We start from the raw sequence: 24269 nt of genomic DNA on the forward strand, positions 1-24269 counted from the left end.
ACCAAGAGAGCAGAATCGAGCCGCAAATGCCATGGCTACATTTGCTTCACTGATCGATCTACCTCCGAATGAGACCCACTATGAGTTCTTGGTGGATAACCTTTTGGCTCCTTCATATCAAATCACTCCTACTGAGATAATATGTGTCGTCGGTCCTGAGTCCCAGTTCTATGGTTTCACTTTCACATACCTTCATGATAATACCTTTCCTCCTGACCTATCCAATAACCAACGTCGCACTTTCATTCGCCAATCTTCTCGATACGTCATTTTAGCCGATGTCCTATACTGTCGAGGTCTAGATGGCACTCTTCTTAGATGTTTGGAAAGTGACAAAGCCCAAATTGTGTTACATGAAGTACATGAAGGGATATGTGGTCCACATTCTAGTGGTCCTACCTTAGCCAAGAAACTTATCAGGACTGGATATTACTAGTCCAATATGGAAAAAGATTCATATCAGTTTGTCAGGAAATGTAAGCAATGTCAACTTCATGGAGATCTCATCCATGCGCCAGCACAAGAACTTCAACCAATTGCGACTCCTTGGCCCTTTTGTCAGTGGGGACTCGATCTCATAGGCAAGATTCACCCTCCATCCTCCAACGGTCATAAATTCATTATCACTGCCACAGAGTATTTCACAAAATGGATCGAAGTCGTGCCTCTCATGCAAGTCACTGGAAAACAAATTGCTACATTCATTCTCACCTATATCATTTGTCGATACGGTATTCCTGTTTCCATTATCACCGATAACGGGCGTCCATTCAAAAATCAGGATGTTCATGAACTCTGTGACCACTTCCATATTTCCCATCATTTCTCCACACCATATTACCCCCAAGGTAATGGTCAAGCTAAGGCGTCTAATAAAACAATCCTTAAAATCTTAAAAAAGACAATCGACGATGCTGGCCGTAATTGGCATATCCAACTTAATCCTGCACTTTGGGCCTACCACACAAGTGTCCGCACACCTACAGGAGCTACACCCTATTCACTTGTCTACGGCGTTGAATCTATCTTGCCTATTGAGGTTGAGCTACCCTCTTTATGAGTCTCTTTGCAAAACATTATCAGTGATGAAGACTATAGGGTCTCTCGCTTACAAGAACTTGAACTATTGGATGAACAAAGACAAATTTCTTTTAATCATCTCAAGGCTTATCAACAACGAATGAGTCGTAGCTACAATCACAAAGTCAAGCCTCGCACATTTGAGGTAGGTGATTTGGTTCTCAGAGAAAACCCTAAAAATCAGCAAGACAGAGAGAAGAAGGGCAAATTCGAACCAAACTGGCTTGGTCCTTACATCATTACAGTAGCATATGGATCTGGGGCATATCAGCTCTCAACCACAGAGGGTGAACATTTAGAGGATCCTATCAACAGCATGCACCTTCATAGGTTTTACACATAGCTCTTCACAGTATCCTAATTCAAAATACAAAAATAAAATCATAAAACAAAAAAATTGTTACTTGGTGAAAACCTGGCAAACAGGCGCCTTGTGACAACAAAAAAATCAAAAAAGTAAACACAAACATTTTCGTCCAATGGTGAAAACCACTTCGGTGGCGCCCTGGGCAAGTACCATGGTGAAAATTGGGTTACTAGTGCCATGTGTAGAGACATTGCTCCTCCCTCCTTCAGGATTCACTTTCATCCTTCCACTTTGCACACACACACAACCTCTCCATCCATAATAAACTTACCCATTCCCATCATGGCTTGTTATTGATCTACCCAAGATTGGTTAGCCATCCATAATAACCTTCCTTTTCGCCCCTTTTTTCCATCCATAATAAATCAGCTCGTATCTGTGGCTAAGGCAAATCTTACGTCTAGTAATGGGTGTGGAACTAAGAACATCACATGTTTCGAGGAGTACAGTTTCTTCCACTTTTCTTCAGTCTATCCATGCACAATCCGCAATAAAGCAACATTTGCATCGCCAATCCGCAATAAAGTTTCATATTCTCTGCAATAAAGTATCAGTTGCATGGATTTAGTCAGTTTCAGATGATATACAACAACAACAATGTGCTTCAACAAATCAAATCTTTCAACAGACTCAGACAACATATGGCTCAGTGCTATCTATCCTTTTTGTGAAAGTAAACATTGTGACCACAATCAAATAAGACTTATACAAGTGACAAGAGACACTAAACTTGAGGACTACAATGGATGTTGGTGTCGAGTCTTGGTTTTCTTTTGATTTTATCTTTTTGGTGACATGTCTTTTAGCTTTTCCAGGATGTCTCTGACTAGAGATTTTTATCTCCAGGATGTCTTTGACTAGAAAGGCGAGGATGGGGTATCGTCACCTATTTTTCTTTGCTGTCTATGGATTGTCTCTTAGTAATGTTGTGACTTGTCCAAGGATATGAGGACACTGTGGGCCTAGTATGAACTGGGCATTCCTTATTTGCAACTGTCTTATCTCCATGCAAACAGGTACAATGACTTTCTGGGTAGAACATATGCCTCGATTGTCATAACCTAGTTGCCATAATAAAGCTCAATGATGATAACGCACAAGAAGCTCTTTTCACTTCCATATCTTCTATCTTCCATCCCCCTTTCTTGATTGACTTCCATCATCCTTCCTGAGTCCGTGTAGCCTGCTATCACATGACTGAGTATAATGACATGCCAAAAACATTTGCATTTCATGTAGTTACACCTGCATTACCACATATTAAGCATTTCATACATACATATAGATATCACAATTGCATCACATCCTACACACAACACATGTTAGCACATTGTACATTCTCATCATGTAAATAATTCATTTGCATTTCATACATTCACATTTGCATTGGCATAACATTTAAAAACATAAAAGAACAAAAATATTGCATTTCATCATGTACATATTTGCATTCATATAATAATCATCATCATAAAACATCTCATAAGCATCACATAGAAACATACATCATGAAACATCTCATCACATAGAAACATACATAATACAAAATGGTACAAAACACTAATACATAGGGAGCCCTCTACGGCTATGATGAACTCCCTCCCTTGGAGCCACTTGGCCTCGACGGAGTCTAAGCCCTAGAAGGACCCACCCCATGATCATCTCTCCTATCCCCTCTATCTGGTGGTGGTGGAGGACCCATAACCCCACCACTGGATGCCTGTCTCCTCTAGCTCCCTCCCATAGTTGTCGTTGTCCATGATGGTCTGCAGAAGCTCCTCGTCCACTGCTCTGGTGGCACTGCCCCGTAATATAGGTCTCGCTAGTAACCTATCTCCTCCCCTACTCGTAGAACATAGGCATATCCAGCCCCTGTATCCTCTGCTGCCTGCCTCCCAGCCCTCAACGCTGTCTCAGCCTCAGTATAGTGCCGGATAGCCTGATCCCGCTCATGCTCTGTCTCCCTTAGTCACCTCTTGAGCCTAGTTGTCTCCCTCTCCAGGTCCTGAATCTCATCTTCCTGTCCCTAACAAATCTCCCTTAGCTCAAGAAGCTCATCCTCCTCCTCCTTGGCCCCCTGTGCCTCTGCCTGTGGCTCCCCCTATACTGGTGTCTGTGCCTGTACCTGTACCTGCCTCTGTCCCTGTCCCTGCACCTATCTAGGACCCTGTGCTGCTGGCACTTGTAGTGGCAATCCACCATGACACCTCACCACCCGAGCTTGTCTCTCCTCCCCACCCTCTCTCCGTGGAGCCACCCTCCTCTCTCCAACTGCACCCCACCTCCTTCGTCGGCCTCTACCTCCACCATCTCCATCATCATCTCCATCCCCCCCACCATCTCCATCTATCACCTCCCCTGGCTCTGTCAGTCATGGGAATGGATGCTTAGCCCAATATGCAGTGTACTCTGCATCCATACCTGCATCCTCAATATTCGGCCACATATCCCATAGCAAGGGAACCATCTCCAGTAGCTGCATCACAGCCTGATCATACGACAATAATGGCTCAAAGTGTTCCTGATCCCTGACTGTCCGAGCATACATCCCGGAACTCTGTGGAATCCGCTGAATACGGCCAAATTGCCTGCATACCCTATCAACCAGCTGTCTCTCCAATACATAGGGCATCTGCCCAATCAGATATCTACTCTGAAAGGTATAAGGTAGATCCACTGCATCATCCTCCCACTGCTTGCACACAAGGTACGACCTCCATATCACAGTGTCGATCTCATCCAGGACTCGACGCCAATGCTCCAACCTGCCAATCTGTGGCTGGGATGTAATCATATCATATAAATGTACAAAACTGCGTCCATGACCCCTGCCCCTGAAGTGTATCGGTCGGGTAACCGATCGATGCTCATAGGCCCATACCTGCAACAATGTAACTCCACAGCCCAATCCTATGGATCCATGATACACAAACTGATGCAGCTCATAGTACAAGTGTGCCAGCACACATGGTCCCCAGGCATATCTGGTGTGCTGTGTAACCAGTGTCTCCAAGGTGCTCCCCCAGCCCACAGCCAACCCTCGTGTCGCCCTGTCTGGGCACAGGAACCCACTGATCACTCCTCCTAGCACTGCTGGTAGTGTCAAACCTGTCGCTGTCATCGTGTCCCATGCCACGTGTCCAGCTCTCATCTCTAGGCCTGGATCCTGAAACACTCATCTCAGGGCCTCCCTATCTCCCTCTTGATCATAGGGTGTCAACTCCCCATCAATCAGTATCCGCAGTATCCTGTAAACATCCTCCAAGGTGACTGTCATCTCACCCATCAGCAAATGGAAAGTGCACGTCTTTGAGTGCCATCTCTTAGCTAGCGCAGTCAGCAACCCCATGTTCGCCCGAAACTCAGGCACATACATAATATATTGCAAACCCATACCCTCAATGGCAGCCCTATCCTTGAATGTCAACTCTGGTCGCAACCTCTGAGTCGATGGGAATCTCTCCCGTGACTCCAGTATAGGCAAATACTTCTGCAGTCAACCAAATCAATCATGCCAGTCATAGTGGCATTCACTATTCATCACAAAATGCTACTTTTTATCTAAGTGCGTATGGTACTTTATCCTAGTAACACTCACTGTTCATCAAAAAGTGTTGCTTCTATTCTAGTGACACTCACTGTTCATCACAAAGTACTACATGTTTTGCACTCCCTGTTCATCACAAAGTGTTGCTCACATTTGCACTCACTGTTCATCACCAAGTGCTGCTCATATTTTAGTACTCCCTGTTCATCACAAAGTACTATGTATTGGTACTCATTGTTCATCACAAAGTGCCTTGATCTATCCTATCCTAGGGCCTCTGCTTGAGTGACTCTTCTTGAGTAGTTTTCTAATTGGCAATGTATGTTCTATCACATAATTGTCAATCCTAGCCCTATCTGCTATCCTAGTCTTCCCTAGAGGACCTGCTTGAGTGTATCCTCTCAGCAGCTTATCCAATTGATAGCATACATTCATCACAGAACTGCCGATTTGACCTTGAATATATAAACGTGCCTTGATGACATAAATGCGCTTCTAGACTGCATAAACGCGCCTACTCTGCACAGACACTGCTGAAATACACAGACGTGCCTATGCTCTACACAGAGGCGCCTGTCCTACACAAATGTGCCCACATTTCACAAACTTGTCTGAACAACGCAGATGCGATCGCATTTGGCACAGACGCTTTTCCTAGCATAGACGCGCCTGGCACAAACACAGACACACCTAGCCAGCATAGACGTGCCTAGCACCTATGCAGACACGCCTACACGTTTTGGACATTTTTGACATTTCCTAAACATGCATTTATTGTGCTACCTATGATGCATTAATGACAACATTTATTGCAACAAAGTACAAGGAGGTTTTGTGGTACTTACTGGCTCTCCTACCTCTGCTGGCCTCTGATATCGGCGAACGTGATCGAATCTGTGAACCAATGCCATCGCTGCTGACTGCTGCTTCTCTATCTCGCTCTGCACTCTGATCTCTTAGATGTGTGGATGACAATGAGGATGTTTTCCCCTCGTGGTCTATCTTATAGACTACACTGGCCCTAGCCCTAGCCCTAGCCCTCATTTCCCGAGTCGGTCTTCTTTATCCTGTGACTCTGTCACTTTATCCGGTCAGTCCATTCTAGCCTTTCTTTCTTATCGAGAGATTGTTTGCGATCTTTTCAAACATTTTCATCCAATCTCTTGAGGGGGCATATCATTCCCATCTTGGGGCAACTTTGTATCAGTTCATATTATCTTCTTTGAAACAACGCGACAAGCCGCATTGTCTCAAAGAGGGGCAAAATGTAGACACCTAAAATTGTCATGTCTAATTAAATAAATATTTTATTTATTTAATTACTTTAGCCTAATTCTTCTATTAATTAAATAAATCTTTATTTATTTAATTAATTCATTTATCCTCTTCTAGCCTTATTTCTCATCTAAATAAATTTATTTATTTATTTAAATTACCCTTTTCCTAAATTAAATAAATATTTTATTTATTTAATTGATCCCACTTCCTCTATTAATTAAATAAATCTTTATTTATTTAATTAATTCATTAACCTTTTCTACCCATGACACATGTCATTCATCTCTTAATTCACACACTACCTACCCTCTCATTATTTTATTATTTTCTTTACCTATCCTCTTATTATTTTATTATTTCTTTTACCTACCCTCTAATCATAGCCGACCTCTTTTACACCTCTCAATCTTATCCCTCCATTTCATATAGTGTCTTCTATATAAGGAGATGCTTCCTTCATTATCAAACCCTAGCTAATCAAATTTATGCACTTGACTACACTACGCTTTTCATAGGAGATCCTACTTGCAACCACATTCCGTTCTTTGTTGAGCTCTTGTGCACATATAAAATCTAAGAGAAAATATATCAAGCAAGATCAATGGAGATAGGAAGAATGGAGATTCAAACCCTATTGGACATGTGATGGTATAATCTTTGTGATTTCATTTGATTTGCATTGTCTTAGGTAATCTTCATATGTTATGGTGGATCTTTGTTGTTGTTAGGCTAGGGTTTTGTGGTTGAATTCATTTAGTCTTTCAACATTGTTGTTTTCCATTTTCACCATATACACAAACAAGTGACTCTATAAGGGTTTTTGTGAGGTATCCTTTGCAATTTGAGCTTTCTCACTGCCTCTTCTAACACAATGTTGTTTGTAGATCCTAAATCAATGATTACTTTGCATACTTTGTCCATTATTTTGTATTTGATGCTAAATAAGGACCTTCTTTGGCTTGGTTCTTCACTAACCGGTTCCTTGATCAAGGTTCTTCTTATCATCAAGTTGTCACCTACCTCTGACTCTAAGGCAACTTTTGATGTCTTGCTGCTTGAAGACTCTTCCTGAAGATAACTCACTCTTCTCTCACCACCATGTGATGATGATCTCTTCTCTGGACACCTATATGTTGGGTGACCAAGTTGGTTACAATGGTAACACTTAATTGTTGCAAAGTATGAGGAACCTCTACCTTGGCCACTAGATCTTCCTCTAGAACCATTGTGGGATCCCCTTCCTTTATTGTATCCCCCTCTACTAGTGCCACTCTCTTATTGTTTTGTGAGTTTAGACTCTCCATGTGTTCTTTGTTCAGAATTTCTTCCACCATAGCCTCCTCTATGGCCTCTATTGTCTTTTCCTCTACCTCTGCCCCTATTGTTGCTCGAGTCATGTCTTCTTTTCACTTTATCCTCCACCTTAAGGGCAATTTGAAAGGTTTGATGGACTATTTTTGGGCTCATTAGACTGATTTTTTCTTGGATGTTCCAGCGTAGACCATTTAGGTACCTAGAAACCTTGAGACTCTCCTCTTCTACTACATGAGATCTAAGGCTAAGTTTGTGAAACTCCTCTGTGTAGCTACTAACTGTAGACACTCAAAATTGTCATGTCTAATTAAATAAATATTTTATTTATTTAATTATCTAAGCCTAATTCTTCTATTAATTAAATAAATCTTTATTTATTTAATTAATTCATTTATCCTCTTCTAGCCTTATTTCTCATTTAAATAAATACATTTATTTATTTAAATTATCCCTTTCCTAAATTAAATAAATATTTTATTTATTTAATTGTCCTACTTCTTCTATTAATTAAATAAATCTTTATTTATTTAATTAATTCATTAACCTTTTCTACACATGACACATGTCATTCATCTCTTATTTCCTACACTACCTACCTCTTTCATTATTTTGGTATTTCTTATACCTACCCTCTAATCCTAGCCGACCTCTCTTTTTACACCTCTCAATCTTAACCCTCCATTTCTTATTGTGTCTTCTATTTAAGGAGATGCTTTCTTCATTGACAAACCCTAATGACTAATTTTGGAGGACTTAGCTACACTACAATTCTACTTGCAACCACATTCCGTTCTTTATTGAGCTCTTGTGCACATAAAAATCTGAGAGCAAGCATATCAAACAAGATCAATGGAGATAGGAAGAATGGAGATCAAAACCCTAGTGGACATGTGATGGTTTAATCTTTGTGATTTTTGAGTTATTTGCATTGTCTTAGGTTATCTTCATATGTTATGGTGGATCTTTGTTCATTGTTAGGCTAGGGTTTGGTGGTTGAATCCATTTTAGTCTTTCAATATTGTTGTTTATTGCTATCCATTTTCACCATACACATTTTGGCACGGCCGGTGGGACTCTTGTCCCTTTGCATTTAACATTTTTGTTGCAGATTTTGCATTTTTGAAGTTGCAGATCGGACGATTTCGACGACATTTTAGGTTTTTTCCGCGTCTGCGAGTGTTCGGATCGCGTTTTTGTATTTCAGAGGCGTCTGTGATATCTTTTATCGCGTCTGTGTTTCTGTCATTTTCTATTTTTGCAGGTTTCCGAAAGTCGCGTCTGTGATCCCGAATCGCGTCTGTGATCCCGAATCGCGTCTGTGAACCATCTGATCGCGTCTGCAGAATAAAGAGGCGTCTGTGTTATTAAATCGCGTCTGCGAATCACAGAACCGCGTCTGTGTAGGATAGACGCGTCTGTGTCTGGTATAACAGCGTCTGTGCATTCTGTTTTTGCAAAACTTTTTTTCAAGTTTTTCGATTCGGCTTTTCGGATTTTGTACTTAGGGTTTCAGATCTGGTTTATTTTTGGCTAACCTTTGCAGATCTAGCTAACCTGGTTTGTGCAGCTTGCTTTGGAGGCAAATACGTTTTTGTTGAAGGCCCCTTTTCACAAAGTCTTTTTGGGTTTTCTTAAAATTTACCTAACTTGTGTGCTTGCAGGAAGGGGTTATCATTTGAAACAACCCAAACTACTAACAATTTTGTTGCAGGGCCTTAGCTAGGGTTTTGTAATTTTATTTGTGTGCCTTGTCTCCATAGCTTAGCAAACACTTCAATTGGTGCACTAAAATTGAGCCATTGTCTTTTGTGCCTTGAGCAATAGGCTCTTTTTGTTTATTCTTTAGAGGGCCTGTCTTCCCGTGTGGTCATTAGGACTACTAGTGAGAAGAGAACGACCCAAGTGGTAGCAAAAGAAAAGCCATCTTCTTCCAAGCCACTATAATCAAATGTATTCATGGTGAAAACTATGAATAACGTGTGCTGATTAGTTCATACCGACACTATGTCTCCCCATAAACCCGTTTGATCAAATTTATTTGATCATTTGTAGGGCGTAACCCCTACCGGCTGGGAGCCTTCTGTATTTACAGAGCTGAAAGTGCCGCATGTATGGCCACACGAGCGGATGCCCTTACTAGCACCTCATTGTTTTAGATGCCCAAATCCTTCTAGTTGTTGAGGCAGGAGGTCGGACCTCTGGTAGCGGCCCACACACATACGGTTCTTAGTAGAGATACAAAGTTCGCCATGGGGAGTTTTCATGGGGACTGATGCTTGGCTGACCCGAGAAGTGAGTGCCGAGGGTGGAGCCAGTGAGGTCAAGCATCTAAGTATCCGCTCTGAATAGCGTAGCCTCGGGGGTAAAACCCCATGTGGGATCAACAATTATTGTCCTGGCCAGCCATAAGAATTGTGCTTGACTTATGATAAACATTCAAACAATCAAGACAAAACAGCAAAACATTGTGTCTTTTGTGTCTTCAAGTGTATGCAAAAACTTTTTACATCAAACAACACACTTTTTTGGAGTCTAAACAGTCTGCAAACATTGGGTCATCAACACTGTGTCCTCTTGTCACGAAAAACAGTCGAAAAATCAGATTTGGTCACAGCAAAACAAATTCACAGATAGGAAAGATTGCACTAAGGTTACAGAAACGCGTCTGTGTCTGTTAAAACCGCGTCTGTGTCTGATAAACGCGTCTGTGAAGTACAGAATAGCGTCTGTGTTTTTATCAGCGTCTGTGTCGAACAGAAACACGTCTGTGTATGGAAATCGCGTCTGTGAAATATACAGCAGCGTCTGTGTCCACAATTGCAAAAAACTGTTACAGTCCCAGCAAACATCAACAGGAAATCTCAGAACCACGTTTGTGCCAAACAGAATAGCGTGTGTGTATTAAAACCGTGTCTGTGAAGTATACAGAGGCGTCTGTGTCAGGATTTGAAAAAAGTTTAACAGTCCAACAAACAAAGAAATCAGTTTCGGCACACTTGAGCTTCCTAGGTTGTCTCTTCAGGTTTCATCTAGCATTCAGCCTATTCTAAGGTCTTACACAGTCCATCATTGCTTCATACCTCATTTTACATTCATACTTGTCTAAACTTGAGTCAAAAGGTCACTTGCTTGTCCTCACTATACTTTGTCAACACACTACATACTACAACACTTTGCTAAGTGGTCCCTCATCAAGGTTTCTTACCTTTGGGTCTCATTTGGTCTTACTTAGAGTCAAGGTCAGCTTACCTCATCAAGAGAAACTATCCTCTCTTTGGAAGTCACACCTACTCTACAACATACATACTTGGTCTTACACTTTGGACATTGCAAGTAAACTTCAGATTCATTTACACTCCATACAACTCTTGGTCTTACATACTCTTGTCATTTTCGTCTAAGTCTCTCACATATTGGTCTAACACCTAGTTCATGGTTGAAACCCGTCTTCAAAAATCTAGGAGAAAAGCTAAAGAAGCTCAAGGGCCCGTAAACATGAGTTCTTATGAGTATGACAATGATGTCTTCTACAATCCTGAGCACACTACATTACCAGACATGAATGTTTATAGACACAATCCAAATATGGAAAGCGCAAACGCTATACACAACGCTACACACAATGATAATGTGGACAATTATTCAATACTATCAGCAGACATACAAGAATCTATAATGGACCCTCAATTCAATAGATTGGTTGAAGAGATAATGAGGAGAGATCGTCAATACTTTCTAAACATGATGGCACAAAGTGGAGCTAAAATACCACATGATTTTGACTTATCTCAACTTATGGAAAGTAGACCTTCACAACAAACTCAACCTAATAATGGAGGACCAAATAATATGATGCCGGAGTCACCATCAGTTTTGCTTCAGAAACCAGCAATCCCACATACACAAACTCAAATGCATGATACTTACACTCAAAGACCATCATGGAGGCCTTATGTTCAAACACACGCTCAAGATATGGGTCAACCAAGACAAATGAATACTCAAGGACTTCCTCAAAATTTTGACACAAGGAGACCTCAAGCCAAAATTGGGGGCAACACAATGGAAAATGAAAGACCTATTGAATATGGTTTATATACACAAAACAGATATGGGGTCCCTCAACAAGAAGTTATGCCAAGTGCTCCATACATGTCGCAACAATATCGACCTCCATATGGACATGTCTACGATCAGTATCATCCATACATGCAACAAGCTCCTCCTCAAATGGGTGTTTCAAACATGGGATATGCTACAAGAAATCCATCTCCTCCCAAAAATAATTTGGAGCAACAAATTAGAGATCTACAAAAGAAAGTGGAAGACATGGGCACATTAAAACCCACATATACTATGAGAGATATATGCCCTTATCCCTTTGATAAGAGCATTCCAATGCCTCCGTTTCCTCCGCATTTTGCAACACCGAAATTTGACAAATATAGAGGAAGAGGAGACCCCAAGGCACACATAAGACAATTCTTCATAGCTTGCATTGAGGTAGCGGCAGAAGAAACATACTTAATGAGGTTGTTCCCACAGAGCTTAGGAGATCAAGCGATGGAATGGTTTTCTCAATTACCTCCTGGTATTAAGTCATGGGGCGACTTGGCAGAGGCATTCATTCAACATTTCTCTTACAACATTGAAACAAATGTCTCAGTTACTACCTTGTGCAATACGAAACAAAAAGAAGGAGAATCTTTTGCGTCATTTTTACAAAGATGGAGAAACTTAGCTAGCAGATGCTCTTGTGAAATCCCGCAAAAACAAATGGTGGAAATGTTCACACAAAATGTTAACAAGGCTATTGGTTATGATCTCAGAAAAGCTTGTTTGTCTACATTCAAGGATGTCATTGAAAAGGGCCTAGCAACAGAAAAGGTCTTAATTGAACAAGGAGTTATCAAACTATTCAAAGAAAACAAAGAGGACTTTAAGGGAAAGGACAAACCAAAGTTCTGGAACAAGAACAAGAACACAGTTAATGATGGTGTTGTTGATGCTAACACAGTGAGACCAAAGTTCATCTTTTCTGGATCAAATTCTACCAACAATCAAGTGAACAATCAAACGGCTGCTAAACCACGAAGGAAGTACACTCCATTGGGAGAACCACTTGAATCAGTATTCAAAAAGCTTGTAGCAAACAAAGTGATCACGGTCCCAGATTTTCCTCCATATGAACCAAAGGTAAAACCGAATTGGTGGAATGATGATGAATATTGTGAATTTCATAAAAGCAAGGGTCACAAGACAAGTAATTGCCATCGATTGAAAAACATTGTACAAGATCTCATTGACAGAGGAGATATTGAGATTGAGGGACATTCATCTAACCAAGAGCATGAGGTGTTTAAGGAACCATTCCCAAAACATGACAAGGGAAAAGGCAAAGTCACAGATGATCAAGCCAATTACACCAGAACATCTTACAATTATGATTCCACTATTAATCACATCTCAATGGACAATCATATTTCTACCATTACTATCAAAAATAAAAATCCTGAGAATCCTCCTCAGCGACCTAAAATTATCCTAAAAGGTGTGGGATCTTCATCCGAAGCTACCTCTGAATGTCATGTCACAACCCGTCGAGGTAAGATCACATTGCCAGGAACCTCTTCTAAGAATACCAATCTTCCGTCAACTAAGCCTGAGTACGATCTTGTAGAGCAATTAGGGAAAACACCCGCACTCATCTCTATTCTTGAGCTCTTACGTATATCTCCTGCACATAAAGCTGTCCTTGACAAAACCTTGAGAGATACTGCTGTCCCTACGGATCTAAACGTGGATCAGTTTCAAGCCATGGTGGGATACCTATCCGTTCCACACTCCCTCACATTCACAGAAGCCGATGACGCCTCCATAAGTCAGCCTCATAATGCACCTCTACATATTGAAGCCTTCATACATAAACACCGAATAAAACGAGTCCTGATAGATGGAGGAGCAGGTCTTAATATTTGTACATTGAGCACCATCAGACAATTGGGATATTCTGACAAAGCTGTGAATGCTACAAACCAAATCACTATTAAGGCTTATGATGATGAAGAGCGTTCGTCCAAGGGCACAGTCATCTTACCACTAAGAATAGGGCCAGTCACAAAGGACGTGATTTGTCAAGTCCTGGATCTAGACCTCACGTATAACATATTGCTAGGACGTCCGTGGATTCATGAAATGAGAGCGGTCCCATCAACATACCATCAGTGCATAAAATTTCCTCATAATGGAGTCGAGGTAACGGTCAATGGTGATCCAAATCCATTCATATATTGCAATAACTTGAGATCACATACTGAGATTATCATTCCCAGCAATCGTGAGGGTACTCCTTCTTCAGCATATATTGATCCTGAGTCATTAAAGCCCTCGACATCCAAACAAGGTGAACTTAGAGCCAAGTTTCAAGACAAAGGCATGGGAGAATACACTCTGAATCAAACAATGTTCTTACGACAAGTCATGAACTCCCCCAAGGAATATGGGAGACCACATCCTAATAAGCAAATCTCCATCATGCTCCTCAAATGGGATCCTACCGTCTTTCAAAAATGGGGCGAACTAGAGGAAGAAAGTTTATATAAAATGCTATATAAGGACGCTGAAGATAATACACATGATCAAATTATAATACCCTGTGAAAACTATGGTAAAGGTTTCAAAATTCTGCAGAGATTCGGGTATGATGGAAAAAGTCCTCTCGGACTACGCAAAGAAGGTGTCATGGAGCCTCTACAACCTGAGCTAACTACAAGAAGGGAACGCTCTAAGGGGCTTGGTTTTCTAAATCCCAAGATTCAAAACAAGAGAACAAAACAGATGTGGCGAGTCAAAGTGGCTGAAGTTCAACAAGAGGATAATTATTCTACAGACTCCAATGAGTGGGAATGGGGTTCAGACAAATCCTCCAGCGACTATGAACTTAATGAGACATTTAGAGAGCCAGATGAACCTACAGAGGAGGAGGAGTTTTACAAGAAATTCAGAGTTGGTCAAGAACCGACCCATAAGGATCCCGCACAAGCTTCGTTTCAGGGCCCTAGGTCAGGATCACATAGGATGAGGACACCTGTCCCTGAGGGTGCTACTAGTGATGATAATTTGGACTCACTCACGATCGACACTGATGAGGAGAGTGCCATTGACGACCTCGATGACTATCTTGACATACCTGAATATAACCACATCTTCACTATTAGCCTTGCGGACTCTAAAAACACTAAAGATCTTCCCCTCGTTCACCCCCAACTCATTGACTGGGATCAGGATGGACCACCACAGATTGATACATTTCAAAATGACGAAGCTATTGTTGATTATCTTGGCATTCGCGAAGATCTTCCTCTTGGAGACCATAAAGCAGGATACGCCATAGAGCTAAATAACATGGCATACTTTGGTGAGGGTGTCGGGCCTTCTAGTCGCAAAAATGTGAAAATAAAGACAAAACAAGGGTCTTATGGCGAAAACCACACTGTGGCACTCTCTGACTCTAAAAAAGTAAAAAGAAAGGACATATCTGAGGGTGAAAACCTCTCTGAGGCGCCCGAAGATGGAAGGCTTGACATTCTCCCAGCATCATACGAGGAAAAATCATCCATGTTGGTAGAGGAGACTATAAAGACAAACATTGGTACAGCAGAGGTTCCACACAACATATTTTTGGCTCAATCATTGACAGAGGCCGAGAAAGCAAGGTTCATAAGCTTCTTTAAGGAACGACAAGTCAACTTCGCATGGTCTTATGTTGATATGCCTGGACTAGACCCCGACTTAGTAATGCATCATTTAACAGTCAAACCGGGGGCAAAACCAGTAAAACAGAAATTGAGGAAAATGCATCCACAGGTGGCATTGCTAGTCAAGGCAGAGCTGGAGAAATTACTAGATGTCGGATTCATACGCCCAATTGATTATCCTGAATGGATTTCCAACTTAGTTCCTGTTAGCAAACCAGATCGCAGCATCCGATTATGTACAGACTTCAGGGATATCAACAAGGCTTGTCCGAAGGATGATTTCCCATTACCAAACATTGATTTAATTGTTGATCTCACAGCAGGCCATGAGATGTTATCTTTAATGGACGAATTCTCTGGATATAATCAGATCAGGATTGCACCTGAAGATCAACATAAAACATCATTCACTTGTCCATGGGGAACCTTCTGCTGGAATGTCATGCCCTTTGGGCTGAAAAATGCAGGTGCCACGTATCAACGAGCCATGACTACTATCTTCCATGATCTCATGCATGTAAAGGTGGAAGATTATGTCGACGACCTTTTGGTTAAATCAATAGACAGAAATACACACTTGGACATACTTTCAGTTGCTTTTGATAGGCTGGAAAAATACAAGGTAAGATTAAATCCAAAGAAATGTGTCTTTGGAGTAACCTCCGGGAAGCTCCTAGGATTCATTGTGTCTAAAAGAGGAATAGAAGCGGATCCAGCAAAAGTCAAGGCTATCTTGGACATGCCGCCACCCAAGAATATCAGTCAACTTCGGTCTTTACAAGGGAGACTCCAGTCCATACGAAGATTCATAGCACAACTTGCAGATAAGTGTAATCCTTTCCAGCACCTGCTACACAAAAACATTAAGTTCAAATGGGACGAGAACTGTCAACAGGCTTTTCAGGCACTTAAAGACTATCTTTTGAACCCGCCAGTTTTAATGCCACCAATTCCGAATCAACCATTGCTACTTTACATATCAGCTACTCCAACAGCACTGGGGGCACTACTAGCACAGCAAATACCTGACGGCAAGGAAAAAGCAGTCTACTATATCAGTGGCACATTGGTGGGATATGAGCTCAACTACACACCAATTGAGCGTGCATGTCTCGCTGTGGTCTTCGCTTCACAAAAATTACGACATTATATGCTCACTCACAAGACCAAGTTGATTGCCAAAATTGATCCACTAAAATATCTGCTCAACAAAGCTACACTTACTAGGCGACTGGCCAAGTGGGTAATGATTTTGAGTGAATTCGACATTGAATACGTGGACAGAAAAGCCATAAAAGGAGAAGCCATTGCAGATCAACTGGCGGATGCTCCCATGATAGATGATGTTCCTCTACAGTCAGAATTTCCAGATGAGTCCATTCTAACAATATCACCTGCAAAGCCATGGCAACTATACTTTGATGGCTCATACACACAGCATGGGGCAGGAGCGGGTATACTCTTTATAACTCCCCAAGGTGATTCTATACCAAAGTCATACCGCTTATCATTTCCTTGTACCAACAATATAGCGGAATACGAGGCATTAACAACGGGGTTAAGAATTGCAGTTCAGTGGAAGATCCAGGAACTTCGTGTTTTTGGCGATTCTCAACTTGTCATCCGTCAAGCAACTGATGATTATCAAACAAAAGATGAAAAGCTAATGCCTTACAAACAACTGGTAGATGATCTGAAACAACACTTTGCAAAGATAGAGTTTGAGCAGATACCAAGAGAACAGAATCGTGCTGCTGATGCCATGGCTACAATTGCTTCACTCATTGACCTACCGCAAAATGAGACCTGTTATGAGTTCCTGGTTGACAACCTGCTGATTCCGTCATATGAGATCACTCTTACGGAAATGATATGTGTTGTTGGTCCTGAATCCCAGTTATATGGTTCCATATTCACATACCTTCGTGACAACATCTTACCTCCCGATTTATCGAACAACCAACGCCGCACTTTCATCCGCCAATCCTCCCGATACGTTATCCTAGCTGATATCCTATACCGACGAGGTCTAGATGGCACCCTCCTTAGATGTTTAGAGAGTGACGAAGCTCAGATTGCATTACGAGAAGTGCACGAAGGGATATGTGGTCCGCATACTAGTGGTCCTACCTTGGCCAAGAAACTCATCAGGACTGGATACTACTGGCCTACTATGGAAAAAGATGCATATCAGTTTGTCAAGAAGTGTAAGCAGTGTCAAATTCATGGAGACCTCATACACGCACCAGCACAAGAACTACAGCCACTTGCATCTCCTTGGCCCTTTTGTCAGTGGGGACTCGATCTCATAGGCAAGATTCACCCTCCTTCTTCCAACGGACATAAATTCATTATCACAGCCACAGAGTATTTCACAAAGTGGATTGAAGTCGTGCCTCTCACGCAAGTTACTGGGAAACAAATCGCTACTTTCATCCTGAACTACATCATTTGCCGATACGGGATTCCTACTTCCATTATCACTGACAACGGGCGTCCTTTCAAGAACCAGGATGTTCGTGAACTCTGTGAGCGCTTCCATATCTCTCATCATTTCTCTACACCATATTACCCCCAAGGTAATGGCCAAGCTGAGGTGTCTAACAAAACAATTCTCAAAATACTTAAAAAGACAGTCGACGACGCTGGCCGTAACTGGCATGTCCAACTCAATCCCGCACTTTGGGCCTATCGTACCAGTGTCCGCACACCTACAGGGGCTACACCTTACTCACTTGTCTACGGCGCTGAAGCCATCTTGCCTATTGAGGTCGAGTTACCTTCTTTACGGGTCTCCTTGAGAAACATAATCAACGATGAAGACTACAGGGTCTCTCGCTTACAAGAACTAGAACTGCTGGAGGAACGACGACACACTGCTTTTAATCATCTCAAGGCTTACCAACAACGAATGAGTCGCAGTTACAATCACAAGGTCAAGCCTCGCACATTTGAGGTAGGTGACTTAGTCCTCAGAGAGAACCCCAAGAATCAACAAGACAGAGAAAAGAAGGGCAAATTTGAACCCAACTGGCTTGGTCCTTACATCATCACAGCAGCATATGGATCTGGGGCATATCAACTCTCAACTACAGAAGGGGAATCTTTGGAGGATCCTATCAATAGCATGCACCTTCGCAGGTTCTACACATAAGCTCTTTTTGAGTATCCTAATGCAAAAATACAAAAAAATCAAAAAAAAATTCAAAAATACAAAAAAAATTATAAAACAAAAGAATCGTTACTTGGTGAAAACCTGGCAAACAGGTGCCTTGTGACAACAAAAAAATTGCAAAATCGAGAAAAGTAAAGAAAAATAATTTCGTCCAACGGTGAAAACCACTTCGGTGGCGCCCTGGGCAAGTACCATGGTGAAAACTGGGTCACCAGTGCCATGCGTAGAGACTTTGCTCCTCCCTCTTTCAGGATTCTCTTTCATCTTTTCACTTCGCACACACTCACGACCAATTCACTCACAATAAACTTACCCATTCCCATCATGTCTTGTTATTGATCTACCCAAGATTGGTTAGCCATTCACAATAAACCCTCCCTTTTCACTCCCTTTCAATCCATAATAAATCAGATTCTATCTGTGACTACGGCCAATTCCTACGTCTAGTAATGGGTGTGGAACTGAGAACATCACATGTTTCGAGGAGTACAGTTTCTTTCAGCTCTCTTCAGTCTATCCGCACGCAATCCGCAATAAAGCAACATTTGCATCGCAAATCCGCAATAAGGTTTCGTCTTCTCCACAATAAAGTATCAGTTTCATGGAATCAGTCAGTTTCAAATGAGACGCAGCAGCAACAATGAGCTTCAACAAAATCAAATCTTTCCACAGACTCAGACAACATATGGTTCAGTGCTATCTATCCTTTTTGTGAAAGTGAACATTGTGACCACAATCAAAATTTGACTTATACAAGTGACAAGAGACACTAAACTTGAGGACTACAGTGGATGTTGGTGTCGAGTCTTGGTTTTCTTTTGGTTTTATCTTTTTGGTGACATGTCTTTTAGCTTTTCCAGGATGTCTTTGACTAGAGATTCTATCTCCAGGATGTCTTTGACTAGAAAGGCGAGGATGGGGTATCGTCACCTACTTGCATTTGCTGTCTGTGGATTGTCTTTTAGTAATGCTATGACTTGTCCAAGGATATGAGGACACTGTGAGTCTAGTATGAACTGGGGCATTCCTTGTTTGTGACTGTCTTATCTCCATGCAAACAGGTACAATGACTTTCTGGGCCGAACATATGCCTCGATTGTCATAACCTATTCTGCCATAATAAAGCTCAATGATGATAACGCACAAGAAGCTCTTTCACGTTCATATCTTTTGTCTTCCATCCCCCTTTCTTGATTGACTTCCATTGTCCTTCTCGAGTCCGCGTAGCCCGCTATCACATGACTGAGTATAATGACACACCAAAAACATTTGCATTTCATATAGTTGCACCTGCATCACCACATATAAGCATTTCATACATACATATAGATATTACAATTGCATCACAACAATTTACATTTGCATTATCATATTCATTTGCATCACAACAATTTACATTTGCATTATCATATTCATTTGCATCACATACATTTTCATTTGCATCATGCATCACATATACAACATAAAAGAACAAAAATATATGGCATTGCATCATATAAGCATCCATATCATAAAACATGCATCACATAAGAACATCTCATCACATAAGGTACACATGCATATAGCTGCCGCAAAAGATGAATCATCTCATATATATAATCAAATGTGTCATAATACAATGATGTCAAAAGAATCATATGGCTACAAAAGAATCACCCGCAGGTGTCTACAATACAATAATGGTACATCTACTGATACAATGGGAGCCCACTATAGCTATGAGGAACTCCCTCCCTCGGAGCCGCCTCGCCTCGACGGAGTCTGAGCTATAGATGGACCCGCCCCAGGATCCCCCTGTCCCTCTGGTGGTGGTGGAGGCCCCATAACCCCACCGCTGGATGCCTGTCTCCTGCGGCTCCCTCCCGTAGCCGTCGCTGTGCGCGACGATCTCTGGAAGCTCCTAGCCCGCTGCTCTGCTGGCACGGCTGCATAATATAGATCCCTCCAGTAGGCGATCTCCTCTCCGGCTTGCAAAACATATGCGTAGCCTGCCCCTGCATCCTCTGCTGCCCGCCTACCTGCCCTCAGAGCTGTCTCGGCCTCGGTATATCTCTGGATGGCTTGATCCCTCTCCTGCTCTGTATCTCGGACCCTGATCCTGAGGTGGTTCCTCTCTCGAACCAAATCCTCAATCTCATCTGCCTGGCCCTGGCAGATCTCCCGCAGCCTAAGCACCTCATCCTCCTCAGAGTCTCCACTCTCCGTCCCTGCCTGTGGCTCCTCCTCTACAGGTGCCTGTCCCTGTGCCTCTGCCTGCACCTGTCCCTGTGCCTGTATAGGTACCTGTGGCTGTACCTGTCTCTGTCCCTCTGGCTGCACCTGTCTCTGTCCCTCTCTGGGACCCTGTGCTGCTGGCACCTGTAGGGGCAGTCCACCCCGTCCTCTCACCATTGGAGCTGCTCTCTCCTGACCTCCCTCCCTCCGAGGTGCTACCCGTCTCTCTCCCACCACTCCCCTCCGCCTCCGCCGGCCCCTACCTCCATCCCCTCCTCCATCATCATCCTCTCCTCCACCCTCTCCATCCACTGGCTCTGCCGGATCTGTCAACCTAGGAAATGGATGCTCTGCCCAGTACGCAGAGTACTCTGCGTCCATCCCTGCATCATCTACCTCTGGCCACATGTCCCATGGCATCGGCATCATCTCCGCTAGCTGCATAACTGCCTGATCATAGGATAGCAGTGGGCCAAACTGCACCTGATCTCTGACCGTACGGGCATACATGCCCGAGCCTCGCGGCATCCTCTGAATCCTGCCATACTGCCTGCATACCCTATCCACCAGCTGTCTCTCTAATATATAGGGCGTCCGCCCAATCAGGTACCTGCTCCGGAAGGTGTAGGGCAGCTCCAGTGCATCGTCCCCCCACTCCTCGCACCCCAGGTACGGCCTCCAGATCACCATGTCAATGTCATCAATGACTCTCCTCCAGTGCTCCAATCTCCCAATCCGAGGCTGGGATGTAATCATCGCATATAGGTGCACAAAACTCTGTCCCTGTCCTCTACCTCTGAAATGAATAGGCCATGTGATGGGAAGGTGCTCATAGGCCCACACCTGCAAGAGCGTCACACCGCAGCCCAAACCCACTGATCCATGATATACAAACTGATGCAGCTCATAATACAAATGTGCTAGGACACATGGCCCCCATGCATACCTAGTGTGCTCTGCCATCAGCGTCTCCAAGGCCCCTCCCCAGCCCACTGCCAATCCTCGTGTGGCCCTGTCTGGACACAAGTATCCACTGATAACTCCCCCAACACTGCCGGCAATGCTAATCCTGTGGCAGTCATGGTGTCCCAGGCTACATGGCCTGCTCGCATCTCCAACTCAGGATCCTGAAAGACCCATCTCAAGGCCTCCCTGTCACCGTCACGGTCGTAGGGGATCAACTCTCCATCAATGGGAACATGTAATATCCTGTATACATCCTCCAGTGTCACTGTCATCTCACCCATCGGCAGGTGAAACGTGCATGTCTCTGAGTGCCATCTCTCGGCCAACGCAGTCAGCAACCCCATGTTTGCCCGAAACTCGGGCACATAGAGCATATGTGTGAGGCCCATCTCCTCAACGGAAATCATGTCCTGGATAGACAACTCTGGTCGCAGTCTCTGAGTCGATGGGAATCTCTCCCGTGACTCCAACATCGGCAAATACTCCTGCAGTCAAGCAAATCAATCTTGTCAGTTATCATGGCATTCACTGTTTATCACAAAATGCTACTCGCTACCTAAATGCATATGGCTATCTACCCTAGTGACACTCACTGTTCATCACAAAGTGTTGCTATTTATCCTAGTTAGTGCTCACTGTTCATCACAAAGTACTACGTGTGTGACATTCCCTGTTCATCACAAAGTGTCACTCACATTCGCACTCCCTGTTCATCACAAAGTGCTGTCTATCCTGGTGCTCCCTGTTCATCACAAAGTGCCTTGATCTATCCTAATCTTCCTAGAGGACCTGCTTGAGTGTATCCTCTCAGCAGCTTATCCAATCGACAGCGTATGTTCATCACAGAACTGCCGATTTGACCTAAAGGACTAAAACCATGCATTTAAACACACAAACGCACTGTTTCAACACACACGCGCTTTTAACTCATAAACGCGCTTATAGACTGCATAAACGCGCCTCTGCGACACAGACGCGCTTTCTGAACACAAATGTGCCTATGCCAGACACAAACGCGACCAGGGAACACAGACGTCCCTTCATGACATAAACGCTACTAAAAATCACAGACGCTGCTGAATTTCACAAACGCGTCCGCAATCAACACAAATGCGGTTCCAAGCACAGACGCGCCTGGACCCGACACAGACGCGCCTGTTGGACACAGACGCGCCTGTTGGACACAGACGCGCCTGGCGCTGACACAGACGCGGTTGCGCGTTTTTGCACTTTTAAACTATCCTATTTCTAGCGCATTTATTGCTCCTAAACATGCATTTATGACAAAACTCGAAATGCGTGAAAGTACGAGGAGGTTTTCGGGTACTTACCGGCTCTCCTGCATCGGCTGGTCGCTGGAATCGGCGGACACGGTCGAATCTATGAACGAATGCCATCGCTGCTGACTGTTGCTGCTCTTTTCTCGCTTTGCACTGTGATCTCGTAAGGGTGTGGATGACAATGAGGATGTCTTTTGCCCGTGGTCTATCTTATAGCCTACCCTAGCCCTCGCCCTCATTTCCCGAATCAGTCTTCCTCATCCCGTGACTTTGTCACTTTATCCAATCAGCCCATTCTATCCCATCTTTCTTATCGAGAGATTGTCTGCAATCTTTCCAGACTTTTTCATCCAATCTCTCGAGGGGGCATATCATTCCCATCTTGGGGCAACTCTGTATCAGTTCATCTTATCTTCTTTGAAACAACGCGACAAGCCGCATTGTCTCAAAGAGGGGCAAAATGTAGACACTCAAAATTGTCATGTCTAATTAAATAAATATTTTATTTATTTAATTATCTAAGCCTAATTCTTCTATTAATTAAATAAATCTTTATTTATTTAATTAATTCATTTATCCTCTTCTAGCCTTATTTCTCATTTAAATAAATACATTTATTTATTTAAATTATCCCTTTCCTAAATTAAATAAATATTTTATTTATTTAATTGTCCTACTTCTTCTATTAATTAAATAAATCTTTATTTATTTAATTAATTCATTAACCTTTTCTACACATGACACATGTCATTCATCTCTTATTTCCTACACTACCTACCTCTTTCATTATTTTGGTATTTCTTATACCTACCCTCTAATCCTAGCCGACCTCTCTTTTTACACCTCTCAATCTTAACCCTCCATTTCTTATTGTGTCTTCTATTTAAGGAGATGCTTTCTTCATTGACAAACCCTAATGACTAATTTTGGAGGACTTAGCTACACTACAATTCTACTTGCAACCACATTCCGTTCTTTATTGAGCTCTTGTGCACATAAAAATCTGAGAGCAAGCATATCAAACAAGATCAATGGAGATAGGAAGAATGGAGATCAAAACCCTAGTGGACATGTGATGGTTTAATCTTTGTGATTTTTGAGTTATTTGCATTGTCTTAGGTTATCTTCATATGTTATGGTGGATCTTTGTTCATTGTTAGGCTAGGGTTTGGTGGTTGAATCCATTTTAGTCTTTCAATATTGTTGTTTATTGCTATCCATTTTCACCATATACACTAACATCAATATCTTTTTGCCTTAAGTTTTGCCTCTTCCTATGAATTTGCACTTC

This window comes from Cryptomeria japonica, chromosome 5 (genome assembly GCF_030272615.1).
Source record: "Cryptomeria japonica chromosome 5, Sugi_1.0, whole genome shotgun sequence".
In the NCBI taxonomy this organism is placed as follows: Eukaryota; Viridiplantae; Streptophyta; class Pinopsida; order Cupressales; family Cupressaceae; genus Cryptomeria; species Cryptomeria japonica.